At 38.5% G+C, this 25860-nt stretch overlaps 1 protein-coding gene across 8 annotated transcripts in view; it reads left to right on the top strand.

The window, feature by feature from the left end:
* The window catches only part of PLCB4 (phospholipase C beta 4), a 218145-nt gene that overhangs the window by 57154 nt on the left and 135131 nt on the right, over positions 1–25860 (top strand). Inside the window, exon 2 of one of the 8 annotated variants that reach the window (XM_052784070.1) lies at positions 24429–24496. The exons of the other annotated variants lie outside the window; for them this stretch is intronic. The gene's annotated coding sequence lies outside the window, so the exon portion shown is untranslated. The remainder of the gene's footprint in view (positions 1–24428; positions 24497–25860) is intronic. 8 annotated transcript variants of the gene reach the window in all.

Genomic DNA, 25860 nt, shown 5'->3' on the forward strand with positions numbered 1-25860 from the left:
GTGGGAGTGGGTATTGCTGATACTCATATAAAGACAGCATTAACAGGGGAAGAAGGGAAGAGGAAGAGTTTGGTGCAGTTCAAAAGCTGTTCACGTAAGTGTTGTTTTAAGAAATTTTTCTACTTAAAACTACTACTCGTGGTTATATAAAGAGTTTCTCCTGTTTGAGGTTGAATGATGTTGAAGACTTTATCTCTGTTTTGGCATGTGGTATCACACAGCAGCTGAGGCTCTTTGGCTTGTGAGATTTTTCCAAGTGAAGAGGGAGCACATGTTCCAGTAGGAATTTCAACATTGGCGCGTGTTTCCTCTGGGGGTGATGGGGAATGTCATGTTGCGTCCGGAAGGCTATCTGGAATACTGCCCTCATTGAGTTTCTTTGCAAGTCACAGTGAACGAAATCATCTGCTTTCTGTCAAAGGATCTTAGGGGAAGGAAGAAAGATTTTTGAGTAACAAAAAGTACTGTGTGGTAAACTCATTGACAAAATCCTTCTTTAGTTTGGTGCTTGTTTTAGAAGCTGTTCTGAAAACCTTGTCTCTGAAGTAGTCTGCGATAGGTTAAAGTATACTTCCAGTGTAAAACTTTTCTAACATACCTAGGTTTGCTGACAGCTTTTAGTTCAGTGCATCTATGAAACCTAAATGTCACTCTTCAGAATTCCACTTGGTGTGATAAGCAAATAGGGTCATCTGTGTTTTGATTTTATTTGGAAGTAAAATAAATTTGACAAATTTCCTTAAGCATTTGACTTTGTTAGGAAATAACCTGAGGACTACTGAAGCTGGTATTTTCTATTTTGGTGTAATTTATTACATTTTATGTTACTTTTATGCACATCAGTTTTTGCAGTGTCTCAATGAGGTGGTCTGTAAAACAACTGTGGTGACAGACTTGACAAAATCTTTCATATGGCTGTATGCAGTGTTTGAGATGCCAAGCACACAAACACAAGATGCAGAGTCCTCACCCAGAAAGGTGTGGAACTACAGCTGATCACAACTTGTTTTCTCTTCAGAAAAGAAGATTGGGTGATAGTATCAGTACGATGATGACAGCCCAAAGACTGAATCCCTGAAGAGAATGGGGGTCAGGCAAAATTTAATGTAATCAAATGCATGTTTTCCATAAAATCTTAGTTTTGAGTGGAAAACTTTAAACTAGCCCTATTAATAATCTGGGTCAAAGTAAAATAAGATTAAGTGAGGAAGAAACTATTTGAAGAGGTACTGAATTTAGTTCAGACTTAGTGCTGGCTGCTGGCTTTCATCAATTTATTATAATTTCAAGGTAATATTGTCAATATTGCTGTTCTGAGGAGTGAAGAAGTGAAAAAGGTGAGTGGCAGAGAAAGAGTCTATGACAATAACATGCTAATGAGATGACATGGACAGACAATGAGAGAACAAGGACTTCCCTGAAAGGTGTGGCAGCTTGCTGGTAGGAACAGGGATGTAACTTGGATTGCTTGCTCTCCCATGCAGAATTAAGGCAGGGAGAGTTTGGCAGGTCATTTCTCATGTTGCTGGAAGTGTAAGGTAAACAGCCCACATTCACCTTTGCTTTAGTAGCGTTGGTCCCCGCTATCTCCTTTCAACTTAGTGTCATAATTCTCTCATCAGGTAAATCTTTCCTTATCCTGAGATAGCATGAAAAGCTGGGAACAGTAGGAGTTTTTCTGTCTGGGCCCTTTGCTCTGGAATCACTCTGTTTGCTCAGTTGCATACTCCCATGCTCCAGTGAATTATCTTCCTCTATTTCTAGGTCACAGCTTGCTTTCCAGAGGAGGTAGAAGGAGGCATTTCCTATCACAGGACAGAAGTTAATGGAGGTGGGGAATGAGAACCTCTGCTGCTGGCTGCTTGGGGATCCTAATGGTCCTAACTGCTCGTCCCCTATCCTTACTCATTTTAGAAGCTAAATGTTGTATCCTTCTCCTGTCTCAAAGCTGGGTTCTCCCTCCTTATGTGCCATGAACTGATTTATGTTTAGGGGGCTTTGGCTGTACAGAATGAGTACCTCTGCTGGAAATGGTGGAGCTCAGGGAGAAGCTAGCAAAAGCTGTAGTTGTTGTGAAGCTTATGTATAACCTTACAGTAGGAGTTCCCTACCATAACTTGATCAGGAAATACTGCTCATGTCAGCAGCAGCTTCAACTTTGCAGGTTGCATGTACATCATCTGACTTAGAAATTAGTCACATCTCCCCTACTTTCTCTAACTTCCGTTCTCCCCCTGTGCTTCCATAACTTCATGTTTTTTATCTTCCCCATCCTACTATGACATCCTTCTGCTCCAACTTGAGATATACCCTTCTCTGTGCTCTCTACCTCCTCCACCTTCATACTATACACCTTCCCATGTGCAGCCTAGGAGCTTATACCCTTAACCTCAATTTTTGCTACTCCATGGTTGCACATTCCCACAGTCCTGACCTGAGAGCGTTGTTCCTGCCTCAGGCTGGCACAGTGCCTGAAGCAGAGGTGAACCAGCTGGCTTCACAGGGTTGCAGCTGCCAAATTCCATTTTTGCATGAGGTTGTAGCAAGAGCAGCAGCAGCTCTAGACTTTTGCTTATGTGCAGGATCTGGCAGGAGGCAAGACATGCTTTGTGATTCCCTATAAAATTTTGTATATGGAAGAGGCAGGACAGCCTCCATTGCATGCTATCAACATATCACTTAAAGGAGGTTTACCTATCAGACTTTACCAAAGCATAGTTTGATAATCTTAAAAAATAACCTTTTTCCTAAACCCGTCTTATATGAGCAGCAGAACTATTGGATTTCAAACTGATTTTAATCCTTTTTCGCTTGGTTTTCATGAAGGGGTAAAATTATTGAAATGTGTTTCAAATCATTGATGCAGGGTCTATCATATTGGCCTGACACAGGGGACAGGCAATAGTCCACCCTCCAAAGCTGCTAATGAATACCCAAAGACACACTAGGAGTCCACGTAGTGTTACACATGCAATTCATGGTCTGTAAAATTTAACTGCTTGCAGTAATTCCCCGCACAAGAAAACTTACTTATCTGAGACTCTCTGGCTTTTGCTTGGCTGCCTGTTAAATATCTTTGTTACTTCTTAATTTTTTTTTTCCTGATACTATACGATAATGAAAACCAAAAATTATCCTTCTTGCGTTCCTGCTAAGATGACTTAGCATCAGAATCATAAGCTAATTCTTGTATGACTTGGGCTTTAGAGTTGAGACATTAGATTTGTCAAAAGCTCTTAAAACTTAACTCTTAACCTCTTAAATAATTGGTGAGATTTTTGAGAAGCTATCAGTTCCTGGTTAAATGAGTCCCATATTCCAGAACCATTCAGTATCTGACAGCTCTCGGTACAGACAATCAAATTATTGAATGGTGTTGCAGTCATTTTAACAACTGAGTCATGTAGTTGCTAGACTTCCACAATAGGTATTTAGTTCTCAAGCTATTAACAGGCAATGCCTGGAAATGAAACCACCCTTCCCTTTTTGGTTGTGTAGAATATTTTTTGAAAACAGTATATGCAAAACTTCCTGCTTTTTAGCTTAAACATTAATTGTATATGTTATGAAAGGTAAATAGAATTATCTGTTGCTGTTTTACCTTCTAAAGCCAATGGTTTCTTCATGTTTTTGCACTTTATTGCTAAACTACGTTTTTTTAATTAAAGAAAATGAGCAGTTGATTGAGTAATAAATGTTTTTATATATATGAAGAAAAACTATTTTTCCCTGACGAAGTTGTGTGCATTAGACATTACGAATGAACAATGCCTTATTTTATTATGTTCTAAACATGCATAGTTTCTAAAATTTCACAGATTTTTTTTTTTTTTAACCTTGTTACACTACAGCTTAAATGTATGATGTTTTTTGCAGTGTGACCAGTGTACTAGAAACTGTGGTAACCTGCATGTGACAGGAATAGTAACCTGATTACAGACAACCCACTGGATTGTCTACCTAACGTGACCCAGGGGTGGGCATAATCCTTTGTCTACTGAGATACATCTGCAAATCCCAAAGTACTACCTGTATTAGTTATGAGGACCTGAGGAAAAACCCTGTTATTGCAATAATTATGACTGAAGAGAAACCATGAAGCTACCATGAAACGTGAAATCCCCTGTGAAAACAACAACAAACCCAAACCCTGAAACTTCACTTATCTTAGGTCCTGTTTTACTAGTCAGTTCTTTCAGTTTCTCCCTGGATTCTTTCATGGTTAGAAAGCAGGAGGAGAGGTTCCTCTCAAGATGTTCCTGTTACAGCTGCTACTGGCACCCTGTTCTGCAAAAACGTGCGTTTGTGCTTCATGTAGGCACGGTGGGAAATTCTGCTGCTTTTCCTGGCACTCCCAGAATTATTTGTGATTTCAGCCTCTGCTAAATCTGTGGCAAAACGCCAATCTAGTTTAAGTAAAACCAGGAATTCAAAAGCAATTGTTTTCCAGCCTGGTACTCCTTCTGTTCATTCAGTTTAATGAAGTGTTTCTTTAGCTATGGAGAGCTGGACTGAAATGTCAGTGATGTTCATTACTAGTGCCTGCATGTTATTCAGAGGGACTGACTGGTAGCAGCATGAGCTTTATTAATGATTTCTATGGATGTGTGTGTGAAGTTTATGAAAGATTAGATGGGTTGTTAGTTAACGTGAGGTTTTCAGTTTTCTTTCCATTAGTGAAGGGTAGTATATTTAGATCTTCTTGCATGGAAATGAATCCATGTTCTATTTACAGACATCCAGTAAAGATTCATATTATGAAGAGAAAATTGGGTTCTGAGTAGCCAGAAAGATTTAATTAAAAAACATGATATAAAATTAACGCAGCCTGTCTTCAGCTTCCTTGCGATCTGAATAGCTATAAACAAGGGGCTCTGGCTGGTTGTGCAAGTGGATTCAGGGAATTAGTGTGTTCTGTGTGTTTTCCAAGTATCGACTGATTTGTTTTGGATTATGTGTCCATATACTCTCACGAGAGCTGTTCCCATGCCTGAGGGCTGTAAGACTGGATTTTTTTTTCAACTTGCAGTGCCATTTGGGGCCAAACACGCACTTATATATTCATAGCATTGTGTGGTTTTTGTTTTGTTTTTTGTTTTGGTTCCCCCCCCCCCCCCCCCCCCCCAATTGGGTTTATCTCTAAGCACAGCAGTAGATTGAAACATCTCTATTTTCAGGGAAGTATGCTCTCTTAGAATGCATATCATCTTGAGGGGCTGGCAGTGGCCCTTCTCAATACCAGGTGGGTGGTGGTATCACAACTCCAGTTTTCTTGCTGTTGGTATGTGAAAGTACTGCGGTGACCACATTTTTATTTGTTTTAGTTTAGGACCAGGTCTTCACATTCCCAGTAAGGATTTTCATCAATGGGACCCATGTGAGAAACTCTTAAGCTCAGTTTTATTATATGCTGAGGGGGTGACTTCCAACCTTTATTAGTAGAAGCACTGCACATCACGCTTCTTGCAGGCCTGCATTCAAGTTTGTTTTTTTTTTCTTCCATTCAAGGGTTGTTTTTGTTTCTTTTTTTTCTGGTAGTGCTGGCTATGCCCACAGTTACAACTTCCAAATACTATTTGCAAGGCTGTTTTTTTCTAAAAGCTTTTATTGTTTTGTTCACATTTAAAAACCGTGTGTCGTTCTGTTTGACAACTCTTTAGTCTCTGCATGTCACCAAGTACTGTTTGAATGGTAAATGATGGTTCCAAATGTAAGAGTTTCAAATTAATGAATAGTGTGAAGCAGCAGAATGATTTCTAATATGAATGAAAGTGTATCTTTTATTGTCAGGGAGTGATTAAATAAGTATCCTAAACTGTGACCAAACGTCAAAGGAAGGAGAATAATTTGTTAGTGGTCTGTTCCCTGTTCAAAAATGAAAGTTCTCTCAGCCTGATGAATGAGTAATATCTTGGATACACCAACTTCACTAGCTTTACCTCACTGATAAGCATGGATTACTCATGATTTGCTTTGTTAAATGTGGTTGAATATATACTGCCAGCATGAAATTGAATTTCATCTCCACCCTCACCCCCCAAAGCTGAGCTGTCAGTCAGGTTCCCTGGTAAATGTCAGCTTTTCAGGAGAGCAGTACACTTTCATCTCAGGTTTGCTGTCACCAGAACCTGCTGTTCTGAAAATCTGTTGGTGAGCACAAAGGTTACATGCTGTGTATGCTGATCACCCCTGAAAAGTGGGGATTTTTGAGGTGTCTGAGTGGATCTGGTTCTAGTTATGGGTACACAGTGTTTATTCATCAAATATCCTGTTAGACACATTGATACGAGTTTGTGTAGGAAGTTGAATATATTTAGGTAGCAATTAAAAGAATCGGTCATCTTTGACCTTATCATTTCTGGGTTTTTATGGGATAGAGCTTTTCTTTCACAACGTTATCATTGCCTCGCCTCACTTTTGTGTTACAGCTATTATAGATCCTTTCAAATTGAATTACTGTCTTGATTTTAAACAAATGAAAGCATGTTTTAATGATTATGAGTATGATTTGTTGAGGCGGATGATTGGCAGCAAGAAATGGAAGTTTTGGACTTAAGGTAGAAGAAGTTGGGAGACAATATGCTCCACTGCAGAAGCGAAAGCTGCAGTAGAGGTAAATATCTGTAGAAAAATGTAAATTGATTGTTTGCTACTCTTCCATTACATCAGTAAAGATTAAATCGGCTTCAGATGAGATTTTATCCATTGTAGTTTTATAGTGGTGGTTTAAGTAATCAGGTAGGGCTGAAAATGAGATTTTAAACCTTTGATGCTATAAGATATTCCAGCCTTCCAGGCACAACATTTAATTATACCAGCCAGAGTTTGCTTTAGCTTTAATGAACAGTTGTGTCTGTGTAGACCAGTTCAGAGTAAAGAGAAATTCACACAACTGCCCCAAACTGGAAGGGTACCTTCCATGGAAAAACTCTTCAGTCTCCATGGACTCCAGCTCAATCTGTGATTGAAAATGAAAGAAGGAATAAGATATTTATGTGAGGGACCGAAGTACATGATGTGGTGGTTATGAGATGCGACTAGGGATGAGGGTGTGGGAGAGAACAGCTCTGCTGCTGTCTGCCAAGTGCCACTTAGGACCAGAGCCTTTTGGTGACCTTTGGCAAATAAAGCAAGCTGTCTGCACCTTGTCTTCTGTGCAAAGAGACTATGCCTTCTTCACAGTAGTGTTTTGAGACCTAATTAAGATTTTTCCAAGGAATTCCAGAACGTCAGATGAAAGGCATGCATAGAAAGCATTATAATTAACAGGAGCTTATCAGCTGAGCTTTACAGAATTAATAGATTCTTATAAATATAAAACTGAATGTTTTTTAGAAGCTTTTCACTACATCCATACCTAAAAAGCATCATTTCTAGGTACGATATTTTAAGATTAGCAAAAAGAAATGTTTATTTCCTTGTACTGGGATATTCTTCTGTGTGCATATCAACTCATGTGCCCTATTATTTTAGGGATCTGGGGGTTTGGGAGTGTGTGCATTGCTCTAGAATATATCCACATAAGGGAAAAAATTGATTAGACTGTGTTGCAGATATTTTCCCATTTCTCCTATAACCTTATGAGTGTATTAAAATTATTTTCTGTTTTCCAAAGACAAAAAAATGCAGTTAAAAATTAATTGACTTGACTGCCTTTTTCCTGTGCATTTTCCTTCTCAACATTTGGCATATTAAAGTATTGCTACTACTGGAAGGAGAGATTGGACTGCTGCTGACTTTTAAGGCCATTTTGCTTACTCCATTTATATGGCAAACATAAGAGTGACTGGACCTAAATTAGAGTCAGGAGGTCTGCATGACCTGTATGGGAAGGAAGTTGTGGCTGGCTTGTATTGTACGAAGAAGCTATTGCCAGTACATGGTAGTTAGAGTTACCAAAAAAAAAAAAAAAAAAAAAAAAAAAAAAGGGAAGTAACCCAAGTAGAGGGTGCAGTACCACTGCCCCATAGTACACACTGAGTACTGAATGCTCGTGGAAGAGATGGTGAACTCTTAGTTACGCATGCCCTTACTTTAATAACAACACAAGGCCCAGCCCCTGCTCTAGACAAGCATAGAGTTTTATAGATTGGGGCCAATACTTGATGACTCTGATTAAGATTATTTATTTTCTGGAATTTAAACCACAAAAATATTGCTTACAAAATGGATCTGATCTGCAAGTATATTCAGGGAGTGTATAATAGAATTGTATTTAATGATCTGGGTGGTCTGCTGGGTGGGGCTGTTTTGTATTTGACTATAAAATCTGTCACCAGTCATTCTTTCACAGTAGTTTGCTGTCTGGTAGGAAATGTATGTCAAGCAGAATCAATATTATCATTCCTTTTGACTTGTCTCTGCTTTTAATCATAACTGGAAAATAGTATATATGGTGGGGCACTGAAACCATTTGTCACAATGCTTTTATTGTCTTATTCAGCTGCAGTATAGCATTCATTTAGTGCTTGCATAGCATGTCATTTCCATTTGCAATACAGCACAAGGGAATTCTTATTTCATTTCGTAGAAGAAGATTTGGCAAAATTAGAAGGCAAGTAACTCATCTTTACCATGTTTTAGCTGGGTGGGGTTTTTTTGTTTGTTTTAGGGTTTTTTTGGATCAGCAAAATGGGAAATAACTGCAGCAACAGCACCGGATAATTTGGTATCTAGGTTAGGTAGTGTTATAAAGCAACAGGCATTGATGATCTAGTGTCGTATGATGATGATGTGGTGATGCAAACACGGGTGTTTATTTATATTACACTGTGATTTATCAGAGCACTTGAAATACAGGATCTCTGTCCTGAATTTAGCACTTTGCTTGCAGACTTTAGGCACTGCTTAGCCTGTCTTTAATGCAGAAACCGTGCCTTATTAAAGCACTTAAAAATCTATACAAAGATGTGGAAGGAAGAGGGCTAATGTGAGAGAATGGCATGGGCTAACATCATTTCACAGGTTTGCAGTAAGGCTAGTTGTGTGCCAGGACGGCAAATATGATAGATAGTGAATGCCCTTTGTTTCTGAGGGTTAGCCTCAGCCCAAGCAGGACAGGCACTGGATCAACTGGTAGAGTTTCTTGGTAAGAGAGGATAAGGTTCTACAGCATGTGGGTTGCAGTTAATGTGCATGGGTGGAAGTACCTGACTTTGGGGAGGCAGAGAGTAATTAATTTCCCTTCTTTTGCTTCTTTCCTTTCCTCTATGCTCTGTACAAGTCATTCTGGCATAATGATTTTGTTGTGCCCTGCAGTACAGGGTGAGAAAATATAGTCCTTAGGGAATTGGTTTCTTACAGGGAGAAGGACTGATAGAATAGCACTGTCAGAGTTAAGTTCTTGCTGTGGTTATGGTATGTCTGTCCTGCAGCTGGCTGTGTGAGTGCAGCATCAGGAGTTATGTTTGAAGTGGCTCCCGTCTGTCTTTCTTGGGTGGGTGCCAGCAGTGATGCAGTAGTGCTGAGAGAGATGCCAGCTTCACTGGAGAAGCAGCTACATCTGGGTACCCATACTGAGAGGCAGCCCCCTGCAGCATTATGCTGATGGGCCTCCCTAATGTTGGCAGGCTGAACACTGGCTGACCACGTCTGTGCATGCGGCAATCCCACCTCCAGCAGCAGTGTTAGCTGTACCCAGTGTTAAAGGTTGACAAATGTAATACTGACATGTTTTCAGGCTTGTTCTTGTGCCATTTGTTTTTCACAGATAAGTTGATGGATAGAGGGGTGGTTAGATTGAGAATAGCATTGGGGTAAACAAACATTTACTTATTTAAGAATAAATTTGTATACTTAATGGTTCTATACAGTTGCTTTGTGCAATTCAGACTTGTTTGGATAAGAAAATTTTTTTTGAAATTTAGTTTCTGGTAGGTTTTGATTGATATAAATCAACTCTCACCTGAATTTAAATTGTATTTATTATGATTTTGCCAGGTAATATTGTAACATTTTTACTTATTTGTTTTACTGGGCAATATAATTGAACGAGTACAAGCCCAAGGGTGAAAGCAGTCATCTTAGTAAAAATTGATTTATCTATGCTACAAGATATGTACTTTGTATTTTAATGATGCAAAACTGATAGAGCTAAGATAAATCAATCTTCCAGTGTAGGTTAAGCCTCACTCAGTAGAAAGAACTATAACATTTGAGAAACAGAAATAGCAAAGGAATATTTAACATTTTCAAATAAATGTTTTAACTCTTATGAAATTTTTTTCCTAGTATTTTTCTTCTTGTCAGATGCTTTTTGCATCCTTCAGAATATCTGGAGTATCTTAAAGGTTATAAGTCTGTTTCAAGCACTTCTGGACTATTACTAGTATGCTGTAATTGAAAGATAGCAGAAAAGAAAACTCCCAGTAAAATACAGAAGATTTTTACCTTGACAGTGGTTAATGTTATTTTTAATGGTTCCTTTATGCATTCAGTCAGCTAGGACCTATAAGCACGTCCTTCACGAGCAGTTCCACTGTGTGAAGTTGCACACTTGGTCACTTCCCTTGTTACTTTTATTTTGTTGTTTATATGTCTGATTTATTTTTAACTGGAGAACAGTTATGGGAGTGGCAGAGAGTAGAATTCTTTTTCACTCACAGAATAGCATGCAAGAAAAGCATAAGACATTGAAAAATACTACTATAAAATCATAAAAATGGGCCAGCAGTCTGATAGATTGAAGCTGTAATGAGGGGACTGTTACTGTGTTATTTGAAATGCATCGGATTTTAAGTCAATGATATCTTCCTAAATTAACAGCCCTTCCAATTAAGGGAGAAGTGTTGAATTGTAGCCTCTTAGTGGCATAAAGTCAAAGAGCTTTTTATGGATGGGGGGAAGACTGTTGATTGCATGGGGAAACAGGCGATACGAATGGATGGCACGGAGCTGCTGGTAGGGAACAGCGGTGGATTACAAATTGATGAAAAACAAAGGTTCATTGACTTAAAGGCTGCCTGGATACATTACTGTTAAATTACGGTGAGTATAGTTGGGGCACGCATAAGACATTTTCCTTTTTAAAAATAAATTAAATAAAATATGTATCGGTTGAGTTGGATTAATCAATTATGAACCATTTGTTTATTCAGTTTTGTTACATAGAACTGCAAATAAGGTGGGTACACATACACAAATAAAGGCAAAACTAGCCTAATACACTGATTCATATAAAGCATTATTTTAATTCTAACTTGCAGTTGGAAGATATCTTACATGTCAGATAACAGCTCATATTTTCTTTTTAAGTGGTTGTGCACATAACTGATTCTGACCTTTTGGCAGAGGAATTGTTGGCTTGCTTTGCCACAGACATGTGCCTATTACAGTATAGAAAAGTCAGCAATTTGAAATACCAAAGGATTTAAGAGGCTTTTTTTCTGTGCATTGTTATAATTCCCTATTCAAAAAAATGTGATAAAACTTTGCAGAGACTGTTGGAAATCCTGTAAAATGTAATGAAATATTTATCTATTTAAACTTAACCTACAGAATTACATGAGTAATGTAGTCCTTAAAATAAGCAGAATGGTTCAAATACCTATAGAAAAGTTATGAAACATTGCAAGAACCTTTACATAAACGTTAAGAACAGAAACTTTACATGCAAAGTATGAAACAGTATTTGCAGCAGAATCTGGTGAAGTACTCCCCTTTCAAAATTCACTGTTCATCTGGCTGGACACAAAACTAAGAGAGAATTTTGCGTGAATGGGAACAGATATCCTAATTATACATAGTAGGGAGTTATCTATGTGAAGAACTTCCATTGTAAATCACCAATTTTGACTGTGATATAGTGAAGACTGTCCCATGTAATCTGTAAATTCAGGTGGGCTACATCCGTATAGCTGGTGATAACTCTAGGCTTAAATCTGCAGCTGACCCTAAACACATTGGTGATCTAAGCCATGAGGTCTGGTGCTGTAGTTGGAGCCTGCAGTGAGCCAACTGACTTTCTAGGCAAGGAAACCCTCGATGTCTGGTAGTGGATGCTTAGGTATTGTTGAGGTTCACGCCTTGCTCTGTGTACAGCGTGGGCGCAGTGTCTCTGCAGGCCCGTTGCAATTACTCTGGCATTTTTGTAGTATGGCATTTGATGAGGGATGCTGCCAGCTGAAAAGCGTAGTCGCCTTTTTTTGATATACAGTGCTTGTGGTGCCCTGTTTCCTTCCAATAACAAACTTCTTGTATTGATAAAAACCCTAATCTAGTTCTGCAGGTAATTCCCTTTTCTTCTATTTTAAATCACTTTGAATGCATCTTTCATCTCACCAACCATGTAGCTAGAAGAGTCATGCTGACTGCCTCTTTGCATGTGGGTCAATTTATTCATAATCAGATGCTTTCACCAAGAAGTTCTGTCTTTAAAGTGTCAAGATTTCAATTCTTTGCATAATTTCCTGTCACTCCTATTTCCAGTCTTCATCAAGTAATTTTGATAACTTGAAACCAGTCAGCTACAGTACTGGTGAAAATTTATACTTTAGAATGTTCCTGGTTTTGCATGGCGAAACAACTTGTTAGCATTTTATGCCTTTTAATTTCTTTTTTTTTTTTTTTTAATATAGAAGTTCTTTTGTAGAAACTGGAAAAAAAGAAGCTTGAGTTTATAGGAGACAAATTTTGGAAATATGATGAACCAGGAAGTTGCTAGACAGTTTTCTGGTTCTTTTAACAGTCAGACTATATTTCACATCACAGTTTACAGATAATGTTAAATAGCATATGGTAACATTCTTTGGATTAAATTCTAGCTCTTCTGAAGTCAGTGACAGAATTCACATTGATTTCAAAATCATACTCATTGTCTGATTCAGAACCAAAATTCTTCAAAAAAATGGTATCCTTGGAAGAAAATGTAGCCTGCAAAAGCCAAGAATGCAATATGTTATGGTTCTAGAGTCTTCTGGAGTATAGGGGAAAGGAGAGAGTGAACAAGTGTTGTAAACTAGCTTATACTGGGCAGTTTTAGCAGGGCTAGTAAAAGCTCACAGAACAGTTCTAAAAAGCTGGTTGTAGTTCTACAGCTCAGCTGTGGTTTTACAGCTTTCATGATACAACTTTTTTAAACAGTAACAAATATTAATTCATTGGTTTCTTTCTGTATTTTTAATGTATGGCAACTACAAGAGATCAGAGAGATATTTGGTTGACTTCAAAAAAGAAATCTGATGCAGCTTCATTTGTGATCCTCTTAAACCACAAAGTAACTGTATTGTGAATTATTTCATGCATTTTCTCTAAGCTCATTCCATACAGCTTTGTAATTAGGTCTGTAAGGGCCAAATGCAGTCCAGATGAAATCACTTGCATTCCACCTGCCCACGTTGAAGCAGACTTTGGACTATGTATAATATATGGGAGTAAGTGATAAGATCACAATGAATAGTCCCTCTGTTCAGTAATGATCATGGGGAATTTTAAGAATGCCTAAAGAAAAGCATCTTTTTCTGGAAAGAATTATTGGTAGCTTTAGGAGATGTAGGTTGCAAGGAAATTATATAGTGACTATGCAGACTATTGCCTCTACTTTTTATAAGTAAAGTAAAACCCAAAAATGTTACTGTCAAGCTATTTCAAGTTCAAGTGGAGAATTTCTCTCATCAAAATGATAGCGAATTTACTTTGAAAAGTATATAAGTATGTAGACAGAGAAATATTAAAAAGTCATATAAGGGAAAAATACAAAGTTCTGCATTTGGTTTTTAGGTCATTTGCATTTTTTTTTGTCTTTTATCACTCTTGGTTTTGCTTATTTGTTTTTCTGGACCTCTGCAAAAAATCTTGAGTTTTGTTCCATACAAGAGCTTCCCTGAATGCTCCTCTATCTCTAGGTCTTGCTTTTATTCAGTTTTCCCATAGAATGGATTGACTGATGATTTTGTTCTCCTTTTTGCAAATAATTATTTTTTTAGCCTTACCATTTTTCCATGACAAGCCTCATTGAAGTGAGTACAATCATAGGCTTAAATATATGCAAGAATATAAGATGAAGGCCTTTCTTTACTGGAGTGCAACTTTAGCCAACTTCCAAGTAGTCTTTCTAAAAGTCCTAAGTGAAATTATTGTATAAGGCTTTGTTATGTTGTCTGTTCAGTGTGTTCTCATAATTTCAGATACTTCAGACTGATGGGTTTTGTTTGGTTTTGTTTTTTTTTTAATAAGGTGACAGAAGTACCTGACAGTCTACTGTCTTTTTTTATTTTTTATCTTTTCCAATGATGTTGGATAATCTTACATGTCAACTGCAGTAGTTTTTTTATGATGTTTTATTCTATATAAAACTTTATGGAAAACAATAGTAAACAGCAATGATCTGTGAAGTTTTTTGTGGCATTTTACTGGTAACCATTACATAATGAAACAGGGTTAGCGTAAAGTTTGAGTAAGATTTAATTCATACACTGAAATTGATTAGAGCATTTAGGTGATGAATGACAATTCATCATTTTAATAGTGAACTTAGAATTAAAATCTTTGCCGAAACTGTCTTATTAAATGAAATGCAAATTTCAACTGTTTACATCATGTAGTCCAACCACTCGGATGAAGGTATATGTTTGGCTCTCTACAAGTTTGCATATTTCTTTTATAAATTATACTACTTTTTTATTATAATCTATTCATATCTAAACTATGATGACATTTTCAGTTTGATGTATTTATTTTTTATTGGTGATACTGGAAATGTGTAACTTAGTGTTCTTAAGAATGGAACTTTTTTACTCCAGTTGTATATTAAATGTCTGTGTATGTTTTCATTCAGTTCTAAACAGGATCAGTTGACCATAGTGAGATCACGTATATTTGTGCGTGTTCATGAACTCTTACTTGAATAAGAAGCTTCCAGTGCTGCAACCATTACCATTCAAATGATGTGAAAATATTCAAAGTTCATTTATCATGTATAAGTTCCAAAAGGAATGCTTTTTAAAATGGGAAATGCAGCAGAAAGTTTAGTGAGACCCATGAGTACTGTGTTGTTACAGATGCATCTTGACTAGCTGACTTAAAATGAAAATATAAATAGGACAGCATTATGTGCTCATATGTGCACAAGTGTGAATACTCCTGGGACTGGTGACCCATCAGCCATTGGGCCAGTAGCAAACTTGACTTGACTTCAGTAGAAGAAATACTGTTGTGACTAAATTGCCGCCACAGTGGCTTCCAGTCTCTCAGAGCCTTGTTCATATGAATACATGTAGAAATGTAAATACCCAGACTCTCCAGGAGTCCAGAATAGACAACTTTGTTGGAATCTTCCTTAAGAAATAAACATTTTTTTTGCATTAGGAAGGTCTTGTCATCTTCTAGTGGTGGTTATCTGTTGGATTGCTCTTTTCAAAGACCCTGCTGATTGAGACTTAGCAACATTGTCAGGTCTGCAGAGGGATTTTCCCTGTCCCCAAGCAAGGCTTAGGAATTGAAAACAAACTTTGTCACAGTTGTTCATATTTGGTGCAAGATTTTTCCTGGAGCTGTTTTGCCAGAGGTGACCTGTAATGCATGTTTGTTCATCCATGGGAATGGCAGTGGTGAAAACTACTGTTAACAGATATAGCATGGTCTTCTGGGGGAGAGAGGTCCTGCTGCAGAGCACAGGGGATGACATTTCAGGTCCGTGTCTAAGTGACCCCCATGGACCAACTCTCCAGGCAGTATCAGTGCCCCAGCCTTGTCTCAGAAGTAATAATGACTGCATGTAAATAAAGTATGATTCTCTCACGTTTCATCTTGCTGCTCCTGATCAAAATAATAGCTCCCCTGTTATTTCTGGTTGAAATAGTAATGAATATGTAATTACTACAGATTCCATTTCAAGACTGAGTATACATTACACAGTTGAAATCAGTGGCCCTACTTGTGTGTAAGCTAAGTGTATGTCCAGGTGATATACTGGATTAAGCCATAGTGCACATGACATGCAGAATTGAATTCATTCAGGTTAAGAGAGAAGAATTAGAGAAAGGAAAAAATAAGGTGGTGATAGGCTTCATTATTAGATGGCAAAATAAACTCTTGGAGAAGAATGTCATTGCCTTAAAGGATGTAGCAGACAGTTTAAAATCTAAAATCTTGGTTTAGACCATTGTTCTGTACCTTTGTGAGCATTTACTGAATAAACTTAAATTACTTGAGACTTTCTGTATTACAGTTTCCTTGCAGGTAACTCCACAGCATGACATACTAGATAACTGATCATAGATGGCATTGTTGTGGCATACGTGTTATTTGCCCTGGGAAACTAGGTCTCATACGGACTACTGATTACGGAAGGTACCTTGTTCACTTGTCAATACACTAGCCACAAGGAAGTCAGCATATGGCCTTACCATGAAATGTTAGTTATGTGCTATTGTGGAATAAAAATCAGGATATGACTGCACTGAGGTGAGGCTTTGACAATTAGCTCACGTTTCAGATCATTTGAGTTCGGAACAATTGCGTCCCTTTTGAACAAGTGGTTGCAGAGTTGCTGTCCTGTACTGAAGAAATCTGCACAATTTGTAAAATGCATATGCTAACAAGAGCAAAGGCAGTGTTCTGATGAGAGTTTCTATTCAGGCATTATAAATATTAACCTAATTTGTGGGGTTTGTTTTTTGTTTTGTTGGAGTTTTGTGGGTTTTTTTTGGGGGGGGTTGTTGGGGGTTGGTTTTTTTTAAACTCAACTTTTGTCACTGAACTCTACAGCCAGTATCTAGAAATGAATAAATAGCATTCTGTAAATAAGAAAGTGGACCTAAACCTGAAGATTTAAAGACATACCATTGTTGAAATTTTTCTGGTCAAAAATAACTCAAATCTGGCCTGTACAAATGATATGTGGGAAATTAACATAGTTATTTAATCACTTGGAGATAAACGAAAAGCAGAGAGTGAATAGTAAAATTAAAGATAGCGTTCCATTGGAAAAATAAAATAGTTACTCTGTCACTTCTTTATTTTTCACATAAGAAGGAATAATAGCATTTCTTTCAATGTTTCTTCTATAAGAAAGTTTTCCTTTATTTCCTTAGCAAAATAAGAAGTAACACTAAGTAGTGTATATATAGAAGTCATGATAGATTCTCTATTTCCATCACCGTGAGCTGAGAACGGACACTTACAACTCTCCAAAATACTTTATTATGCTCCAAGCAAGTTATGATGAGAGTCACTGTATTCTTTTTTTCATTCAAATCAGCAGTGAAAGAAGGATATGTGGGAGATATTCTGTTTTATTCTGAGTTATAAAGAAAAAGGAAATAAAATAGAAAGAAATACTGTATGTAAAATATGCTGCTTATTTTATCGTGATTATATTATTTTGCTGTGACTTTATTATGTTGTCACAATCTTTTTATACTACGAAACTGCACCATCTAAAAAACTTCATAAATTATTTTGCAGACACACTGGCACCACCTTTTTCTGTTTTCGGGTTTAACCCTTAAGAACACAAAGTGAAAGTTTTGGGAATCATCACTTGGTATTTCTACTTAATTTTTTTCTTTGCAATCCTTCACAGAATTGTGCTACTCAGAGCACCCAGATCATCAGCAAGTATAAATAAGTCTTTGTAACTGTTTTATTCTCACTGGTTACAGACTAGCTAGGGTTTAGCACTTAGTTTCTATTCCATGTGTATATTTGCTACCTTTGAGCACAAAATTTGGGTCCATTTTTAAGAAATCCCCACTTATTTTGCTGCTTTACCACTTCTTTTTGCCTGGCACTCTGTGAAGGATGTCCCTTGAGCCCTGCTATATACTGAGTACACTATACTCAGAAAAGTTCTGAGGACCTCACTACTGGCACCTTCTGATGGTGGAGAAGGGTGTGCACAGTCCTGTTTTAATCCCCCAATGCTGGCTGATCGTTTTGGCACAATGATTTCAGTGTGGCTGCTATGCAGTGGCAGTTTTGTATCACTCCTGAGTCATTGGTGAAGGAATCAGTGATGCCTCTAGTGACAAACAATGGGTTTCATCAAGCTGAATAAGGCAGTCAGTGCTGATCGAAGTATTTTCTTAGCTTTTTGTCTCTGTTCCTGCCACAGCCTGTCTTCTTACAGAAGGTTCTTGTTTACTTTCTGTGGCAACTGTGGGCTTCTGTTTGACTGTTCTGCAAATCTCTGTAATTGGGGTATGGGTATGTGTTTGATACTTTTCTTAAAAAGGCCTTGTGATTTTGGAGGTCTTTCTTGTTTCACATTTTAAGTGTTCTAAAGTGAACAGAGAAGATAATAAAAAAGATTGAGTACAGTGCTGCAGGAAAGAGGAGTGATGTGTAACTATCATTTCAAGGCAGAATGAGTTCCCACAAGCTCCCAAGACTTAGGGCTACAAAACAAACTTGTTGCTGGATACTTTGAGTAGGCATATAGATTTAAAACTTGAGTTTTTGCAAAGAGGGATGTGAGGGATTTTGATGCCAAAAACATATGCAAGAACATCCCCAGAATCCAAGGACCATTTGTGGAATAGAGGGCTGCAGCCTTGGGCCCACAGGATTAGTGTTGTGCCAGTTTCTGCAGAAAGCAGCTGTAGGAGAAATACGTAAGTGTCTCTAACTGCTGCAGGCTTATGCAATTCAAATTCCTTCAGTGAAGCAGTGATCTTCAAACTGGGTTTGCTCAGATGATACTGGTAGCAGACAGTTGGGCAAGTGGCTTTGCTGGAACTCACAATAACAACCATGTACATACAGGTGCTTACTTTGTTGAGGTGAGAAGTCAGAATACAGGCAGATACCCTGAGGCTACAGCTAAAATCAGTGTGACAGGAGACCAAGCTAAACGCAGAGCTTTTCCTCTCTCAGGAATAGCCATCTTTCTGTACCCTTTAAAAGTAACTTCCTTTACCCCGATGTAGAACCTCTGCTATAGTTTATTGGCGTCGGTGGAAGCATCCCTGTTAACAAATGTGAATCCAGGATTTCACACTAAGGATATAATGGTGGACAGGTCATTGGTTGCAACACATATTTACACCAGAACTAACAGAAAGATGCTCGAGTCAAAAGACAAGCAGCAAGTGCAAAATCCAGCAAACAGTTAAGAGTTTTTAGTTCTCCATTTTCCATGTATTGCTCTAGATGTGGCACATTACTGTATGCTGATTCTTAAAATCTCATTATTTTGAATACTCTCTTTCTTCCCCAATCCATTTGGACATGATTTTTACTGCTCCTGTTACAACCCTCTGTAGAAGTCAATGTCCCTTGCAATTGTAAAGCAGCTTGAAATCACAGCCTTTAAATCCTTTAAAACATTAATCCCTAGTTCCAGCATTTTGTAAAATGCCAACTGCTGTCAGCATGCTGCAATTAAAGCACACATAAGGCAGTGCTGAAGAAAAAGATGAACGTGTCTGGCCTGCATGAAATAGATATGTGAGGATGCAGGTCCATGTTGTATTGCCCTGGGTATAAAGCTTTTTTAGCAGTTCCTGGTCCCAACTCAATTTGCTTTTTCTCCTTATTCAACTGTAGTTTACTATTCCCTCAGCTGTGCTCATCTATGTGTTTGTCAATCCAAACCTTAACCCTCATCAGTGAACTGAGTATAGAAAATAAGAAAAAAGAAAGGGAAGAGGTAGGGTTTGGTTGGGGTTTTTTCCTCCTAAAATAATTTGAGTCTCACAAACAGCTACACAGATGCAACTATGTGAGTAGGATAGCAGCAAACTGCCAATATACTTAGTTATGCACAAACAGTGGTGGGAACCTTGTAAAATGTCTTTGCCACTGGGAAATTGTAGTGGTCAGCTTAGATTGCACCTGATGAGGCAGTCTCCCTAAAATAAGTACCAGTGTTCCTTTTGTAATTCCTGTGTTCCTTGTATAATTAATGTATGTGTTTTGGAGGGCATTCAGAGGAAGCTCACATCTGCCTATTGCAGGTGTTTGAACTTGCATGGACAAACCCCCCACTTTCCCTACTTGCTTGCAACAGGGTTTTTTAGGAGTTTCTCTAAGAACGTGGCTTCTACTAGGTGCCAAAATTAGGCAGATTTGATCAACTTGATCTGGCCAGAAGTACTTTGCTGTCATAAAGACTATCAAGACTCCTTTTCTTCAAGAAAAGAAAATAGCAGTGTTGTTCTGTACTCCCTCCCTCCTGCATCCCCATCCAGCAGTGTTGTTGTGAATGCTGGCCGCCTTAGTAATCTTCCAAATGGTCTAGCAGTCCTTGTATTATGGCAGAAATTACTGCTCTGCCTGGAATTCTACTGCACTGCTTCCAGTCACAAATTTTTTGCTTCAGCAACAATAAAATATTTCAACTTTTAGCATAGTGTACAGCTGACTAGCAACGCTGGGGACCAGAAAGATTTTGTATTGTTGGCTTTGGCAGTTGTTAGATCTAAACATTGCTCCATTGTTTTTTATTGTGTTCCCTTATAGCAATTGAATGTTTGAGGTTTTTAGAAACAAATAGAAAATGTTTGCTATTCCCTCCCTTTTGGGTTACTTTTCCTGGTCATATACTAGCAATGCCATTCACGTTTGAATAAGTTGTTAGCTGTGTGTCTAACTCCTTTGTTGTTGTCTCTTTACTGATAAAGTCTTCAGGAGGAAGGTTCACTGAGTATAGAGAGATATAGAGGCACTGCAGTGGGAAGCAGGACATCTCAGCAGCAGCTGTGCATTTGCTCATCATGGATTTTTTTTTTTGTGGCTTCAGCTTCAGGTTAGAGGTAGACAAGTAGAAGTGAAGCAAGGGTCTATGCATATCTGTTGTCTCTGTTACAGCTTTCTGGTGAAAAGGGATTTATTTACTGCCTGTCAGTGTGGTTGGTAGCTGGGGCAGCAATCCGTGCTTAGGTTGAAGTGAGGATGGATTCAGTCCTGCCTGATTCCCTTTGTTACTCAGCCTCTACACTGAGCAGTGTAGCAGCAGCGAGGGACAGTGTCTGGCAGTGGCAGTTTTCTTTTGTGTGTTGAACTAGATTGTTAGTGCCATTTGTGCCTTGGCTATGTTGCTGATTTGAAAAAAGATAACATGTAAAAGTGTTTTAAATAACGAAGGGCTTAACCAACCCTACCATGTTGTAATTTACATCTAGCTATACAATACTATTAAATAGCAAATAATTAGCATGTATGTCAGTAGTCTGAAGGGCCCAAGAACAGTTCCGTGGTTTCCACTGGGTCTGGAAATCACTTAGTTGAGTAGTGGCATGCATAGTATAATCAGCAGGTTTCAGTATGGTGATGTATAAATTACACAACATGATTTAAAGCTCAGCTTCACAAAAATAAGAGAAATGGATTGCTTGATGTACAGCAGGCCAGCTGTGTGATTGTGGACCCATTTATGTAATTAGAAACTGAAACTTACCCTGTACTTCAAGTCTGTTATTGTTGATAAAATTAATCATATACTTTAATTTATTGTCCTGTAGCTATGCACATAATTCCCATTTGACAGTCCATTTGATAGCTTGTTCAGGTAGGCCCCAGACTGCAGTTAGCACTGTGTGATATAGTTAGGCCTCGGTGCCACCTCTTGTGAATTGTTAGTAAATATTGCCAGTCAGGTGCTTATATATAAAATATTTGTTTCTTTTTTACCTTGAGAGAAGCAAGATTTGTAGGAGCAGATGATATCTTTTATCAGGCTAACTGGTGAGACCAGCAAACAAGCTTCTGGACACAGGCTCTTTTCCAGGCCTCTGAAAAATAGCTCTAATAACGCTGATTGATCATTTGCGTGTTCTGTCCTCCAAAAAGATTTGTGGAGATGGTGGTTGCAGTTCTTTCCCTGAAAAAGGCTGACTGGAGATTACTTGTAAAGTTGGGGGAGGGGTTTCCTCATGGAAATAGGGATTAAAGATTATATAAAGGTTCCCTTTTGTTGCTGCTTCTCACAGGAGCGTTACTGGGATCTTCAGTGAACAAGGCTAGAAGCAATTCTATTTTTGTGCCTTAGTTTCATATAAGCATGAACTTGCTTCTTTTGGAGAATGTTCACAGAAGAATCAGATGTCAAAATCCATCCTAGGAATGGTTGTTAGATCCTTGGCAAATAAAGCTGTTCTTACACTTGACAGGCTCACTGTATGTTGCCTAATACAGGAATCCATTTTATGCAGGACCAAGGTTTGGGTTTTTTTCCTGTTTACAGAAAAGTTTCAAGTAAAATTCGTAGTTCCATCTGGAGTTATTAAGAGTTGTCCAGCTTTGTTTTGAATCTGGATATGAAGTAGAGCCTGTGTTGGTGAACTACATTTATAAACTTCCTTATGGTGATAGGGTGATACCAGTTGTCTCTGCAGATCTTTTTATATATCATTAGTGTCCATTAGCCCTTACATCAAAGTATTACTTATTCCTTTCCAGAGATCAACAGACTTCTCATAAATAATTCCTTTATTTTTAAGAAAACTCAGAAAATAGTACAAAATTCTTGCCTGTGCTTCTATGGAAAACTTCAAATGGTATTCACATGTAGTGTAGACTGCAGAGCATGAAGACTGTGAACAACCCCTCAATATGGTTGTTAAATCAGGTTGAATTTGTGTTTGCCTAGTGTTTGGCTGATCTTGGCACTTGGTTGACAGCAAGCTGGCTGGGATTTAACCTGCATTAGGCATGGGCAGTGTTTCCTTATCTAAGGGCGGGAAAAAGAAGTGACAGGTTGTTTCAGCTCCATCTGCTAACATGGTATGGCTGTCATACTCATATCAAACTGAGCTCTTGTAGATTGTGTTTCATGACTTAACACGAAGGCAGGGTTTTATGCCTTCATTTTCAGAATTGCTATTTTAACTGGTCCCCTTAACGGTTACTTTTTTTCTCTTATCTCACAGCTCCACCTACTGTTGTTGCACTTGGTTATATTCAGTGTCCCTCTTCATCTTCAGTTTTCTCTTAAACTCACAGAGCTAAAAGCCGTTTTCATCTTTCATGCACTTTTGCTGTTTGGTACCTCCTTTGTCCTCCTTGGTCTCCCCTAAATTCCTCTGCTACTTCCCTCTTGCCCCTGATTTACTTTAATTACTGTGAGCATCACCATGACACTTCTCTGACTGACAATTTTAGGTGTTACTCAGATCTCTTTGGGTCACAGACTGAAGACTGTTGCATGAGGGGATTGCATGTCAGATGCTTGACATCTGTTGGAAAAAGCGTCTTACCTGTGCACACATCTAATTGTTTCCCCAAATTTTAACTATGTCACATTCCTGTTACTGTAACAAACTTGCTTTGGTAAATGCAGTCTTACTTCACCAATTTTAAATGATTCCACAGTATTTAGCCTGCTCCTTTGATGGTGTCATTGCCGCGTTTCCTTCTCCTTCTTCCTGGCTTCTTGTACATCCAACTTCATCTGCCCTTTTGTAGTTTCAGGGCTCTTTACCATGATTCCCAGTGGCTGTCACCTCTGCTGTGTTTCAGTAATGAGAAATGTACTTTCACCCCTGATCAGTCCAGGACCCAAGCCTTCATTGTTCATTTTTTCAATTCTGAAGTCAAGACCTTTAGACTCTTAATTTTTGCAGCCTCTTGCAGCAAAGGATGCTACCATAACATCTGACAAGCTGCCTCATTATCCTTCTTCGGTTCCTCATATAAAGTCTCGTCTCTATAAACAAACCACTGTTTTGAGACTCTTGTGTAGGAAGTATTATCTTGTTATTTCCAAGGCTCCTCATACCCCTCCAGTTTAGCTATGTGTATCTCTGGCAACTTTTCCCACGAGGTGTTTGGGACACAGAGTAACTGGTTCTGTTTTGGTACAATGCCAGACAAAATAGCATGTGGCCTATGACTGCAGCTCTGAGGTGGTGTCAAAATACAGATGATACTAACATGCCCTTGCTAAACGTTTTAGTTGCAATAACTTGTGGGTGAAACCTGGCTACGTGGCAGGCAGGATGCTTAGAAACCTTAGGAATGGATATGCAGGGGGTCATTGTCCTCATTTTGTAATGCTCATGCTCTACTCCCCTGTTAGTAGTCTGGTGTTACTGGAGCTTGTCTGTTACTCATTCTGAAGTGAAATCTTCCCAACTTTATGTTGCTCATCTAAGGAAGACATGAAACACAAACAACTAAAATCAGCTAGCTTTTATTGTGGGAAGATACAAATATGGCAGCACTCTTCAGCTGCTCCTTTGTGATGGTTATTAATCATTCAGGATGCTTTATGAATGTTAAAAACTGTCCTGGCATGGTGCAGTGGGGAATGGCATGCTTCATCCAGAGCTTCCAACACTACCAGCCATGACTTATCTTTTTCTTTGCAAGATTATATAGCAAAACGTTTCCCATGAAAGATTTAACAGTGAGATAACCAAATCCTGTTCTGAAGCGTTCGTCTTGATACTGTACTTTTGTGGACTATGGGAGGGGTATTTTTGCCAGTAGTGAGATCTAGCAGGTAACACCAGGGTTTATACTGATCATCTTGTTTTATTGCTTCACAGAAGGAAGAGTTTCCCAGCACATCAGTCTAATTAGACCACTGTTTATCCATCCAGTCCAGAACTGCTTTGTAAGTTGCTTGCTCGTAAACTAGAAATCACAGTTGAGTAGAATTTGCAAATGTGGTGCTAATGGATTCTCTGCCCCTCTCAATATATCAGTTTAAACTTTTGGTTCACTATTGTATGACTCTGAATCAATTGTGTGTGTGTGTATATATATGTATATGACTTGGCTTCACATATATTATCCTGTAATTAGTAAAATGAAACTAATTAAGAGTATCAGAGAACGAAGAGGCTGTTACTTTGGCATGTAATTTCTATGTCTTACGTGTTTCACAGCAGTATTGGCTTATAATATTTTAAAATCTCAGCCTGCCACCATCTTTTGGTGGTTTCTGTGGAGATGTCAGACTGTGAACCTCATCAGGAGCCAATTTTGTTCTTAAAGAACAAAGGAAAACACACAGACGTTTTTGTATTGTGGTGTAAACGCTGGAGTAGCATGTGTATTAGAGACACGAACAACTTGCTGATATTGGAAGGAAGGTCAGGGAGCTGGTAGTGTCGCTGAAGTCTTTCTGACCTATATATTGTAACCAATAGCTTAAGATAGCCAAGACCCAAAAGAGACAGCTTTACTAATTGAGGAGGCAGCTTGGGGAACAGTGGGGAGCGAATGTAGCATGTGGGGCATGGGTTGTTGCCATTGGAAAACTGTTGACTGGTAAATTCTGAGAAAGCTATTAGTAGCCTTATTTCCACGATGAGAGCCTGCTCAGTTTGTGAGGGAATAGTCAGGGACCATGACATGTAGATGACCAGCTTGTGAAGAGGAACTTCATGAAGGAGCAGGTAGAAACATACTTCTGTACAGCAGGACTGCCTAGGCAGCTCTTAGGATTCCACAAGCGCTCTCAAATTGCAGCTTAATAAAACCATAACATAGCTTTTGCACTTGCCTTGCTCTTGGTTGGTTCATACTAACCTCAGTAACTGTCATGACAAAACCAAGCCAACAAAAAGATCAGCCAAATGTTCCATCTAGTTCTTGCTCTCACTAAATGGGAGACATCTTCGTGATTGAATTTTGAATTCTGTTGCCATGGATGAGTGTCACGCAACACTAGCAACAAATGAAACTGCTGAGGTGCAAAGCCTGCAGACTAATAAGAAATATTGGATCAGTGGCCTGCACTTAGAAGTACTTTTTTTCACCCAGAAAACCCAAGATTTGAAGCCTGAAGGAAAGTAACTATTCCTCCAGACAATTCTTTGTGGTACATCTGAATGTCTTGCTCCTTAATGTGTATCTGTGTGTTATGGGAGCCCATTGCTATGGTCTCCAATTAATCTGTTAAATCCTCCCAGAGAAATCAGGATGACATTCAGTGATAAACCACGTAACAGTCACTGCGGAGTGGCCAGTCTC

The sequence above is a fragment of the Harpia harpyja genome, chromosome 4 (assembly GCF_026419915.1).
Source record: "Harpia harpyja isolate bHarHar1 chromosome 4, bHarHar1 primary haplotype, whole genome shotgun sequence".
In the NCBI taxonomy this organism is placed as follows: Eukaryota; Metazoa; Chordata; class Aves; order Accipitriformes; family Accipitridae; genus Harpia; species Harpia harpyja.